An 11,463-nucleotide genomic window follows, 5' to 3' on the forward strand; every position below is an offset into this window, starting at 1 on the left:
TTTAGTGATTGAAAGTAAGATACAATAGCTTTATGACAAAGAAGCTTATGATGAAGGTCCTTTGTAATAGCTTTTATATTACTGTAAATCATGATGCTTATGGTTTACTTTTTATTAATTCAAATGAAGTGCAAATCAAATGACAGCTGATAGCCTATCAACAGGTTAGTTTAAACAGCTGAATATTATTTTATTTCATATATATTTCAGCTTTTAACAGGATTTTAAATTTTAAATAGTTTTGAGGTTTTTATCTATGTAATGTGGCTGGAAGGCTGCAAGATGAGAGCAATATTTAATTCACGCTTGTAAGATATGGGTATTTGGAACCCATTAGAAATTGACTTTTTGTTCTCCCTTTTAATTTTGATTCTTTCATCAGAGATGCCAAGACTAATGCTGTCATGACAGATGGAGAGAGCTCACAGAGACATTGTACAAAAATTACTGAAGCAATGTGTCATTACAATGTAGTACCTTCAAAATGTCACAACGAAAGTAAAATTCATTGTGGAACAGGGCTCTTCCTTCAGGGACAAGGCTTCCTTTAGGGATAATTCCACTCCTAGGTGCTGGACAGAATCATACAAGTCGCATTTGCACCACAGGAAATAGCAATATACATATGCTACACATTTGTTCAAAATCACAGTCACTCACTGAAAGACAACCTGCTCCCACTTGTCACCTCTGCAATTCTGGGTGTCATTGACCCACTTCAATTATTCTGGAGTGTTCTGACTCTTTTGTATTTAATTTGGTATACAGTTGATCAAATAATGCTAGTTAAGTCAGCCTCATATCTGTTACTTACTATTAATACTTAGTTATTAGTTATTTAAATCTGCATGGCCAGCAAGTTGAGGATTCTGCTTCTCTGCTCTGCTCTTATGACACTTTACCTGGAGTGTTGCATCCAGCTCTGGGGTCTCCAGCACAGGAAGGACATGGACCTGTTGGGGTCAGTCCACAGGAGGATCACAACAATGATCAGAGCGCTGGAGCACCTCTGCTATGCAGGCTGGCAGAGCTGGGGCTGTTCAGCCTGGAGAAGAAAAGGCTTTGGGGAGACCTTATCACACCTTCCAGTACCTAAAGGGGGCTACAAGAGAGCTGGAGAGGGACTTTTCACATGTAGTGATAGGACAAGGGGGAATGGCCTTAAGGTGGAGGAGGGTAGGTTTAGATAAGAAACTCTTACTATGAGGGTAGTGTGGCACCGGAACAGGCTGCCCAGAGAAGCTGTGGCCTCCCTGTCCCTGGAAGTGCTCAGAACCAGGCTGGATAGGGCTCTGAGCAACCTGGTCTAGTGGAAGGTGTCCCTGCCCATGGCAGGAGAGTTGGAACTCAATCATCTTTAAGGTCTCTTCCAACCCAAATCATTCTATGTTTCTGCATTAACTTGTACACTGTCAGTGGTAGTGACCTATGCTAATTTTTGCAAAAATGTAGAGATGTAACAAAACTTTTCTGTGTGCAGGAAAGCTCCTGATTAAACTGAGTAGAAGAAATGAGGTACTCTTTAAAAAGTGTGTAGGTCAACAATTTGAGTTGACCATCACAGCAGAGTCCTCTAATGGCTCAGCATAAAAACACAGGGAAAAATCATGCAAAATGTATTAAAAGGCTGCCTTTGGTTTCAAAGTAAAGCATCAGAAGTGACACCATTTAAAAGATGATATAGTTCCACTCACAAGTCAGAAGGTTACATTTCTTGTTCTACCTTCATGGTTTTTTGTCCATGGAATTCTGTAGTGGTTTTGCTGTCAGTGAGATTAAATGGTGTCTCTATGAGAAAGGACGGTTTTGCTATGTGAGGCTCTCCAGCTATACAGAACTTTGTTAGCTGTGAGTAATCCACTAGAAAATGGATTTCCAGTAGCTATTGACATGTTTGAAAATGAACTCCAGAGCCAGATTCAAAACCACTGACATTCTTATCCAGAATATGGATAGAAGCAGCCCAATGTTTAGTGGCACACGTCGTCCCTGACCCAAGAGGTTTCTCTCTGGCTCTTGGGAAGGTCAATCTCCTTGTCTACTTGGGCTTGATCCAGAGCCACTGAAACTGATGGCAGAATTCTCCCTAATTCCCAAAAGCTGGGTCAGAAAAAAGACCATCTGCCTTTTTGCTGAAGTTGTGTGAGGGAATGCAAACAGTGATACTGTATGAAGTGGTAGTGGTGCTTTCCACAAGAAACTGGATGGAAACCACAAGCTTATTTCACACTTCCCAACCTTCTGATGCAAGTAGCTGTTAGTTGCTTCTGCTGCTAATTTAAAACTAAATAACTTTGGATTCCATTACTGATCAAGTGCCTTCAGCCTCCCTCTCCTTTGGTGAAAGATAGAATACTTAATATCTTTAAAAAGATTGAGATATTCAAGAAATTCAGCCATTTCTGAAGTTTCAAAGCCTCCACATCCAAACATCAAAGCACCACTGTTGGTTAGGTGATGTGCAATGTGCAAAATCCTGATCTATCAAAAATGACATGTGGAAGAAGGGAAAGCAAAACCAGGCAAAAAAGTAGACCACCATGAGAGACATGCAGTCCAAAAATCCTTCTTCTGTATAAGAAGCTGCTGAAGAAAACAAAAAATAAAAAAAGTTAGATAATTACAACTTTGCCATAAAAATTGCAAAAGTAAATAAAGAGTCGTAAGATCCTTCAAAAACAAACTATCCATTTGGAAGGACCAGAGGCTTTTCTCCATGTGAGCTGCTGCAAAGGAGCCAAAATTTGTACCAAAGAGATTTACTGTCCATTTCTTCCCCCCACAGACTTTCATAAAGGCAATGGCAGGTCCAGAGGAACAGTAGTGGATCAGAATGTTTCAGTGACTGTGGAATAAATTCAGAGTGCAGTAATCAGAGGAAGAGTGTCATGAGGAATTACAAAGATTACACTGTTAAACTTAAAGGCTCAATCTTTCATGGTGCTGAACATTTTCTGAGAGTTGCAGCATTTTGGTTCCTAATGAAAACACACAGCGCTAATGAGAGTGAGAGAATGAGGCAGTAAGTTCTCCTGGTGTGGTTGGTCACTCAAGGTGAAACAGAAAAAACATCTGCTCCCTGATTGCTCAGAAACTCTGCATTCTTTACTTCAGACACCAGAGAAGCTGTTCAGAGATAAGTAAGCTCTCGGACTCTGCCTGCTGTTGAAAGGCACACACATACCCTTGCATATCTCTATCATATTATTTGGGCATGGGAGAAAATGATCCCTCTTTGGAAATCTATTCAGCTGTCAGATCAACCCCTTTATCTGGTTTCATACCGTTAGCTGAGAAGACAAGGATCCCCCTATCAACCCAATTTGGTGTTAACTGATTCGGCTTTCATCAGATTTTTTTTTTTCCCTGAACTCAGAAGAAACCCAAAAGCCAGATCTTTGGGGGCTTTCCAAATGAGGTCCAAAAAATCTCACTTGGCAAAACACTTTGTGTAGGGATGTATTCAAATGTGCAGAAATGTCCCCATAAGTGAAATGATACCATGAAGTGAAATGGTGGGTGCAAAATGAGTGGACTGGGCTATGCACATAAGGCAGCACAATTACAACTCTCTGTTCTGGATTTAAAAACCTGCCTTCCAGCCCTAACAGGATTCTTTGGTGATGTCAATAAAAAGAGTATAAGTGTATTCATTTGTATTTTTCTGAGCCCTCAAAGTACTAATAGCCAGAGGAAGAGCTAGTTAGGTAAACAGCGTAATTTTCTTTTGCTGAATTTTGTTCATAAATTAACTAGTGCTGCCTTGGACACAGCTAAGGAATTGTTGCAGCTTTCACACTTAGATTCCCATTTAGTTTAAAGATATTCTTCTTCCAGCAGTGGCCCTGGAGATTTGTGCAGTAACACATTACTAACCATGAGTAAGCACGCAAGGATCTGGACTTTAAGCTAACAGACGTGATGATGTGTGAAAGGCTTCTGCTTCATTGTGACATGGTGATACAAGGGATAGGCAGATTTTGGGACAGACCATCTTTATCTGTCTGGCAGTCTAGGGATTTAAGCTGTGTCTACCACTGTGGCATTTCTGTGTGCTCAGACAGCATCTGCAGGAAACATTCCCAATTATTCTCCAAATAAAGTGGTCAGGGACGGTTATCCCAAGAGGGACCCCAGAAGAGCTTAATTTCATTTACAGAGGAGGTACTTGTGGGGAAGAAGAGAAAAGGGTGTTAGGGAAAAGCTCAATCTTAATGTGGAAGTTAGTGCAGACTCTCCACTTGGAGAGCCTTAAAAGGAATTGCACTCATTACCCCCTGGACCCTCAAACGGAGCCATCCTGCCTGAGCAACTAAAAATGGTGCCCTACAAGGAATTCTGTTTAAAGAGGTTTCACTGGATACACAGCTCCACCTTACACCGCCCCATGCATGCAAAGAAGGTCTGTTCCCCTCTCTACCCAAGACATAATCTGCATCTCAGTCTGCCCTATGTACTTGGAGCCAGGGAGACTTGCCCTCCACTGCCAAAACTCCAACCAATCCACAAGGAAAAAATTCCCATGTGTCCTTCACAGAAAAAATTCACCCCAGGCATGCTGGAGTCACCTGGTTGGTCAGCACTCACTTCAATTGTGCTGCTAGTGTGAAATCTTGATTTTTCACCAGAATAAAGAAATTTTACCATGCAATTTTTTACATCAGGTTAAGGTTTGAACCTCCCTGCCTTGACACAATCTCTGTAACATCCAATTTTTATGGGAACCTGAAGAGTCCTTCTGGAATACTAATGTTCTCTGGTTCTTTAGGTGTATATTGCAAGCATCACAAATGTATTTTTATTGGTATTTGATGGCTGCTTTATTTGCCAAGTACTCATATCAAATTTATGGAAGGCTATTTCTGAGTGATATGAACGTGGGAAATCCCTTTTGTTGAGACATGGCATTAATCATGTTAGTGCCTAGATCTCCGTGCCCTTAGACCAAGAAGATATACTGCTTCAGTGTCAACAGCCAGCTCCTAAAAACACACTACCTTCCAACTGATTTTATGCTTCAGAATAGATGGGATAACCTGGTTCTTTAATGATCCACTCTCACTTCAGCATTATCTCCTCTCTTCCCCCCCATATTGTCCATACTTTAGCATGCCTAAGACAATGTGTGGAAGGAGTGACTTGGGAGCTACCTCATCCTGAGTGTCAATACAACTCACAGCAGTGGCAGCAGGGATGCCAGTACAGGTCAGGATCAAATGAAGGCATTGCTTAGCATTTATGCGAGTGTATTCCCAGATTAGGAGCAACCAGCACTCTCAGTAATCTCCATTAGTGACAGCCAGGTCTGTCTCCTGCTATCCACAATCATACACCACAAAAAGAATATAAATATGAATATCCTGCTTCTTTATGTAGTCATGACCTGCATCCTATGGAAAAAAGTGGCTTAGCTCACCCACATCAGTCATGCATTCTCCAACCTCACAGGGTGTTATATAGTCAGCAAGAAGGATACAGGTAAACCACCAGAGTGTTTTAGGATTTTAGCCTTTCCTTGTGGCAAAGACTATCCCAACAAGCCCCATGTCTTGGAGGTGCACCCAACATCCTCTGCAAAGGAGGCACATCATATCATATCATATCAATCATATCATATCATATCATATATCATATTTTATAGGACTGAATCACATAATCTCTCAATTGTAATTTTATTATGTCTTATATCTGCATGCTGATTAGCAGCCCATTCTGCTTTTCCCATGCATGTTAATCTGCAGGACACTGAGTGCATGAGGGCCTAGAAGTTTTATTGTTGAGTTACTGACTCTTTACCTATGTCTATGAAAGTAGGACTATTGGGATCCAGCTGAACCTTCCTCAGTCTGCCTCTGGTCTCTCTCACTCATCCTCCCTTTATCCCTCTTGCTCTGCTACAGATCTAGAGCCACAAATTTGTCTACCAAACACCTGGTGTGGGTCATCCCAGGCCCACGGTTAATCACAGTGACAAGAGTGGGCTAATTAAGTACCACTAAATCACCCAGAAATATCTCCCCACACTGCTGCACCTATAATTGTTCACAAATATTTTCCAAAGCTTGTTCCACTAAATCTTCACTGACTTGAATCTGGTGCTTGGGAAAAATCTGTCTGGATAAGGCCTGCCAATGTGATGACTAGGAAGTGACAGGGCTGCCACATCCTGCATCCAAGCTATGCAATGCACCATGCAGTTGACCTGCATATGTACAGCAAGCCTGACACATTCCAGAGCCATGGACTCTTGGAACAAGTCATCTCTGTACCACTTGTGCAGAGATTTTGATGTCTGCAGAAATGTTCTCTCCTGTGGCATTTCCAGGTTAATCACACAAAAATGCTAGGCAATACATTACACTTATAAGCAGTGCACTGTCACTAAAACTTGTAGGCCAGGAAGGTCACATCTGATTATCTTTCCAAGGAAAAATTCTCTATTTATTTACTCCACTGGTGAAAACCATCAGAAATAGACAAGCATGTGTCATTAAATCTCTTCTGTTTCACACTGTTAGGTACCTGGTCCCCTGCAGCACAGCAGACACTGGACTGGTTCTGCAAGAGATGTAACCATTGAACACAGAGGTCTGGAGAGCATCAGTCCTGGCACTGAGTGAGTAGCTCTCTCCAGACCAGTCCAATGTTAATCCCACCAGTAAGTAGGCCAATTTGTGCCAAATATGTTTTTTTCTTTCCTGTGTCAAGACCACCCAGCAGCGTAGGGCACTGAACAGCAGCTATGACAGGAAGATTTTAACCTCAGCTAATGGCAACCAGAAGGTGACAGACTCGTTTTCTTATTACCAGTCTTCTTAGGACTGAACAGGCAATTATTTTCTTGAGACTGCTTCTGTGTACTAAATTACATGGACTATTTCCAAAGAGCAGTGACAACTCAGTAAGCTGGGTGTAAGCTGGGTTACCTCTCTTGCCAACCCACAAACTGCTCTCAGTAACCCCGCAGTGGTGTTGACAGACTCCAGAAATAGCCATGAACAGTGTTTTCTTACTAGAAGTCAGGGCTGGGTCGTATCAGTGGGGGAGGTGAACTAAAAAGGATGGGGGAGCTGTTCCCAGGGGTCTCTACACACAGTCCCCAAAGGCGGTACTGAACTATGTCCCACACGCAGCCCCTTGTAAACATGAGGGATCCCTTTTGAAGCTGGAACTGGGGGTGCCTGGCACCTTTTGTGCTTCCTGCTTCTCTAATATTTCTCCTGCACTCTTTCACTGCTAAATGAATGGCATGACTTTCTCAATGTTTTCTTTTCCCTAACACTTCCTTACAGTTTTCATTTAATTTTAATGCAAGGGCACCAATCCTAGTTTATGTCATAATAGATGGACAACAATAGTGCAGTTTAACTAAAATAACATGCTAAACAGTGCTACATGTTGATGGAGTCATGATGGATAAAATGTGGAGTGTTTTGGTGGTTCGTATCTTCAAAGAAGAGCTGGCAAGCGTACAACGTGACAAATGTATTTAAGAATCTATGCCATTCAAATGATACTACCACATGTCTGTTTGGGATTTTTCCCATCTAAATGTGGGAATATGGGCACAGATTCACTTGCATACTGTGTTCTTCTAACATAAAGTGTCGGCATCTCCGAGGGTGTGTCGGTGGCACCCGATGTCACCAGACACACGCTGCAAAGCAGACAGCCGAAATAAGTGTACATTGTGTGTGCCAGGCAGTCTTCATTTGTTTATTTCATGCAAAAAGGAGGAGATCGTGCTCAAAATATTCTCACTGGAAATTTGTATCAGCATGAGAAAGAGAAAAACATATCATTTGCATTTCAAGGCATTGCGAGTCCCTATCCTAGCTGAAGTCGTCGGCATTTATGGTACAAAGAGACCAGCTCCTGATGTGAGTGACAATGATGTAAAAAACCCCACTAATTCACATCATCTTGATGGAATTATTCTGCATTTACACCAGTTTCACTAAGATGGAAGCTGGCTCATGGTCCTTACACATATACATTTTGTGTCTTTTTCTCCTATTGTTTGTCACTGTAAACCACCTCCCTTGTTTATTATTTTTTATTTGTGCAATGTATTCATATTCTCAGAGTCCATCTGCTAAAAGTATCCTATTTAAAAGAAGATGGCATCATTAGCTACCCTCTCTCGCTATAAAGAAAGGAGCAGTTCCCATATTTTTACCCAGTTCAGTGGCTCAGTGGATGCACTAATCTTGCTGAACACTTCAGTTTAGATGGTATATCAATGAGGCATTCAAACAGAGCAGTTTATACACAAAAATTCTGTCTGCTTTGTAAAAGATTATCCTTTTATAAACACTCTGCGGAAAACATAAAAGCAAATAGGGGACAGCACATAGGACAGGAAAGATGTTAGAAGGGAGATTAATACTGAATGGGTCGAAATGAATGGTGCTTACCAAAACGAGGTCCAGATACTTTGGCTGCAGTGAAACATAAATAATGGGAATGACACATCGTTTATTCGGGATAATGAGTTGATCCGAAGTAGGGGCCTAGAACAAGAGATTAAAGATTAAATATCCATCTCCTGATGAATATCAGTAGCAAACTTTAACCTTTTCCTTCCAAAAGCACAATTTCTTTGAACAATCATGTCAGCACAACACAGTGAAGAAATGGGATAAAGCAAACTTAAATTACATTCTTATCCTTATCCTGAAAGAAAACACTGCTTCATATTTTAAGACACATTATTGTATTTTTAATTCCAGGCTTGTAACTCTTTCAGAATAATTATATGAGAACACAAAGATTTTGCTTGATGTTTTGCATTAGAAAAATCTGGCTTTAGCATTTATTGCTTACATTTTAGTTCTCTGCAATAATTGAAGAAAGAACATGCCCATCCTGAACATTCACTTGGGTGGAGAGATAATGACAAAAAGCAGCCTGCTGGAAAAGCACAGCATACCACATGCCGAATTAGAGTCTTGAATGCAAGGAGGACTTGGAAGATGTCACAAGCTTTGGATCAGGAAGGGCTGGAAGTGTAGTGAAGGGGGGAAAGGCACAGACAACTGGGGACAGCAGGCTGACTCTACTGCAGTGCTGGCAACCTGTCCAAGCTGGTCAATTAGTGGTACTTCTAGCTCAAGATGCTGTACTGCAACTGAGGCAGAAGACATAGGACAAGCGGGAATCTGGATAGCTGTGGCTTGCCCAGAACTTGGAACAGAGCAGCTGCTGGATGCATGCAGCCAGCCAAGCCCCGCATTGTGGTTTTGTTGCTGATGGCTGCCTCCTGCAAGAGGGATAAAACTGGGGACAGGGGGAGGAGGGAGGAGGGGGCGAGACTTTCAAATGACATTTAGAATAAAGCCAAGCTAGAATGCAGGGGTGAGTTCATCATGCTCTCACCTGCCTCGTGGAAAGGGGTTTACTCCACAAGCAAAAGGAGTTTGTGGTTTCATTCCGCTCTCTAGGGAATGTGCTGTCCCAGTGCCAAACCAGCACGCATGTACAGCTGGCAGTTTCTCTGCAGAAGAAGCCTCGTACTGGAAGCTGTGGAAAAGTATCCATTTTTTCTTGGTAAATATTTGCATGCAAAACCAGATATTCCCATAGGTTTTTTGTGAGGCTCTGCAAACTAGTTAGAGGGAAGGATTTTTGGATTTGTGCTGGGGGAGTGTGCATGCACAAACCCGCAGCTCCAATGAGGACATGGTCCTGGGGGGTGAGCTCACTGAATGTCTTGATGGACATTTACTACCTTCCAGACAGAAAGACACATATTTTGCAAAATTCACCTTTTGGCAACAGAGCAAAAATACTGCCATTTCACATTGTCCCTTTACACCATGAATTCCGATAGGATTTGATGTGTTTCCTCCTGGGTAAGAGATGTGATCCCTGTCAAGCGCCTTTCTTTGTAGACTGTCCTGTAACAGCATCACTCCACTACCTTCATCCTAAAACCTCCTGAAGACCTCATGGAAAACCTCTTGAAGCCTCCTGCTGCTGTATCACAGTTAATACACCGAGAATAGGACCACAAGGTCAAATAAATGCAAGTGAAGGAAAAGCACTTGGGGTGCTGGGCTGGTAGAGGGGGCAGAGCTGACAAATCAATAGTAAGGGTGTGAACAGAAGACATATGGCTGGTTATCATCACGGTCAGCCAGGATCAGGCTCTGCAGGGCTTGGCTTGCCTAGGCAGTCCATGCTGGAGAGTGGGTTGGGTTTTCCACTGCTGCTTGCAATGGCTGAAGGAAGGGGAGGTCTGTCTCAGTGCCAAAGAAGCAGCCCCTCCTCTGGGGAACCAAGGCACTGCTCTCCAGGGACAGGGACCACAGTGCTTGGCTCAGCTGCTCTGCCTGTTTTCAGCACCCTGCACTGATTTCCAGCCAGACAGGCTTTTATCCTTGAGATATGAGCAGCGACTTTCCTTTTATTCTGAAGGAAGCATCCATTTTTGAGCATGATCACAGCACAGATAATAAATATTACAAACAGCAGAGCTGTGAGGGGATGCCAGAGCCCTGCTGCTGGCTGATGCCTGACCTCTGCAAAGCCCACGTCACCGTGTCACATCACAGTGCTTGGCTGTGCAAAGGGGACCATCCTGCCCAGGGACACACAGTGTTGCAGGAGGGGCAGGACCCCTGCTGCCACATGTGCTCCTCCTCTCAGGGGGCCAAGGGGCTCCTCACATGGCAAAAGACACTCCCTGTAAGGTCAGAAGGGCATGTTTGAAGGATCCTGCAATGAAAGTGGTTGTAGACACACAACAATCCATGTATTTTGTACAGGAGATAATATGGTCCCAAAGGCCCCCACTGTGGCACAAAGTGGTGCTCCCAAGGCTCCTGGTGGTCCCAAGGTTCCTGGAAGCTTGCACTGACCTTTCTAGGGAGGGAACTGATGGTGCTGGGCCTCCCTGCCTCACTTCACCTCACTTCACCTCACATCACCTCAGTACTGAGGAAGAGGAGGAGCAGCTCCCAGATGATTCCAGCACACGGCAATGGGCTCTTGTACTTGGGAAGTATTTGTAACTTGATTTAAAATTAGCCCTTAGTAATTTGAAGATGGTGATGAGGGTGGCATGGGACAGAGAACAGACTATTTCAGGAGTATTTTTCCAAATTCAGTGGGTAAAAGTGAGTTTTCCAGGGCTGCTTCCAGTATGTAACTGGAAGCTCAACTTGCGAGCTGAAATCTCAAGTTTTTATTCATGGACAGCACTCTGCTTGGACATCTGGTTATGCACAGGAGTGAGGCTTTTGGGTTGTAAAATTAGATGGAAAATGTCCACTCTGGGATAAAAAGCACCAGTTTCTTGTGAAACTTCTTTGGGAGGAACCAAAATCAGGTGTTCACAGCTTGACTTTCACAAGGGAACAATATTTTAAAGCATCTGTGAATAAACCTGTGCAGAGAGACATGAGTTTTCTTAGCAACCTGCCCCAGCACCCATATCCACCGTGCAGTTTGCAGGCTGGG

Source organism: Cyanistes caeruleus, chromosome 2 (assembly GCF_971803275.1).
Source record: "Cyanistes caeruleus chromosome 2, bCyaCae1.hap1.1, whole genome shotgun sequence".
NCBI classification, from domain to species: Eukaryota; Metazoa; Chordata; class Aves; order Passeriformes; family Paridae; genus Cyanistes; species Cyanistes caeruleus.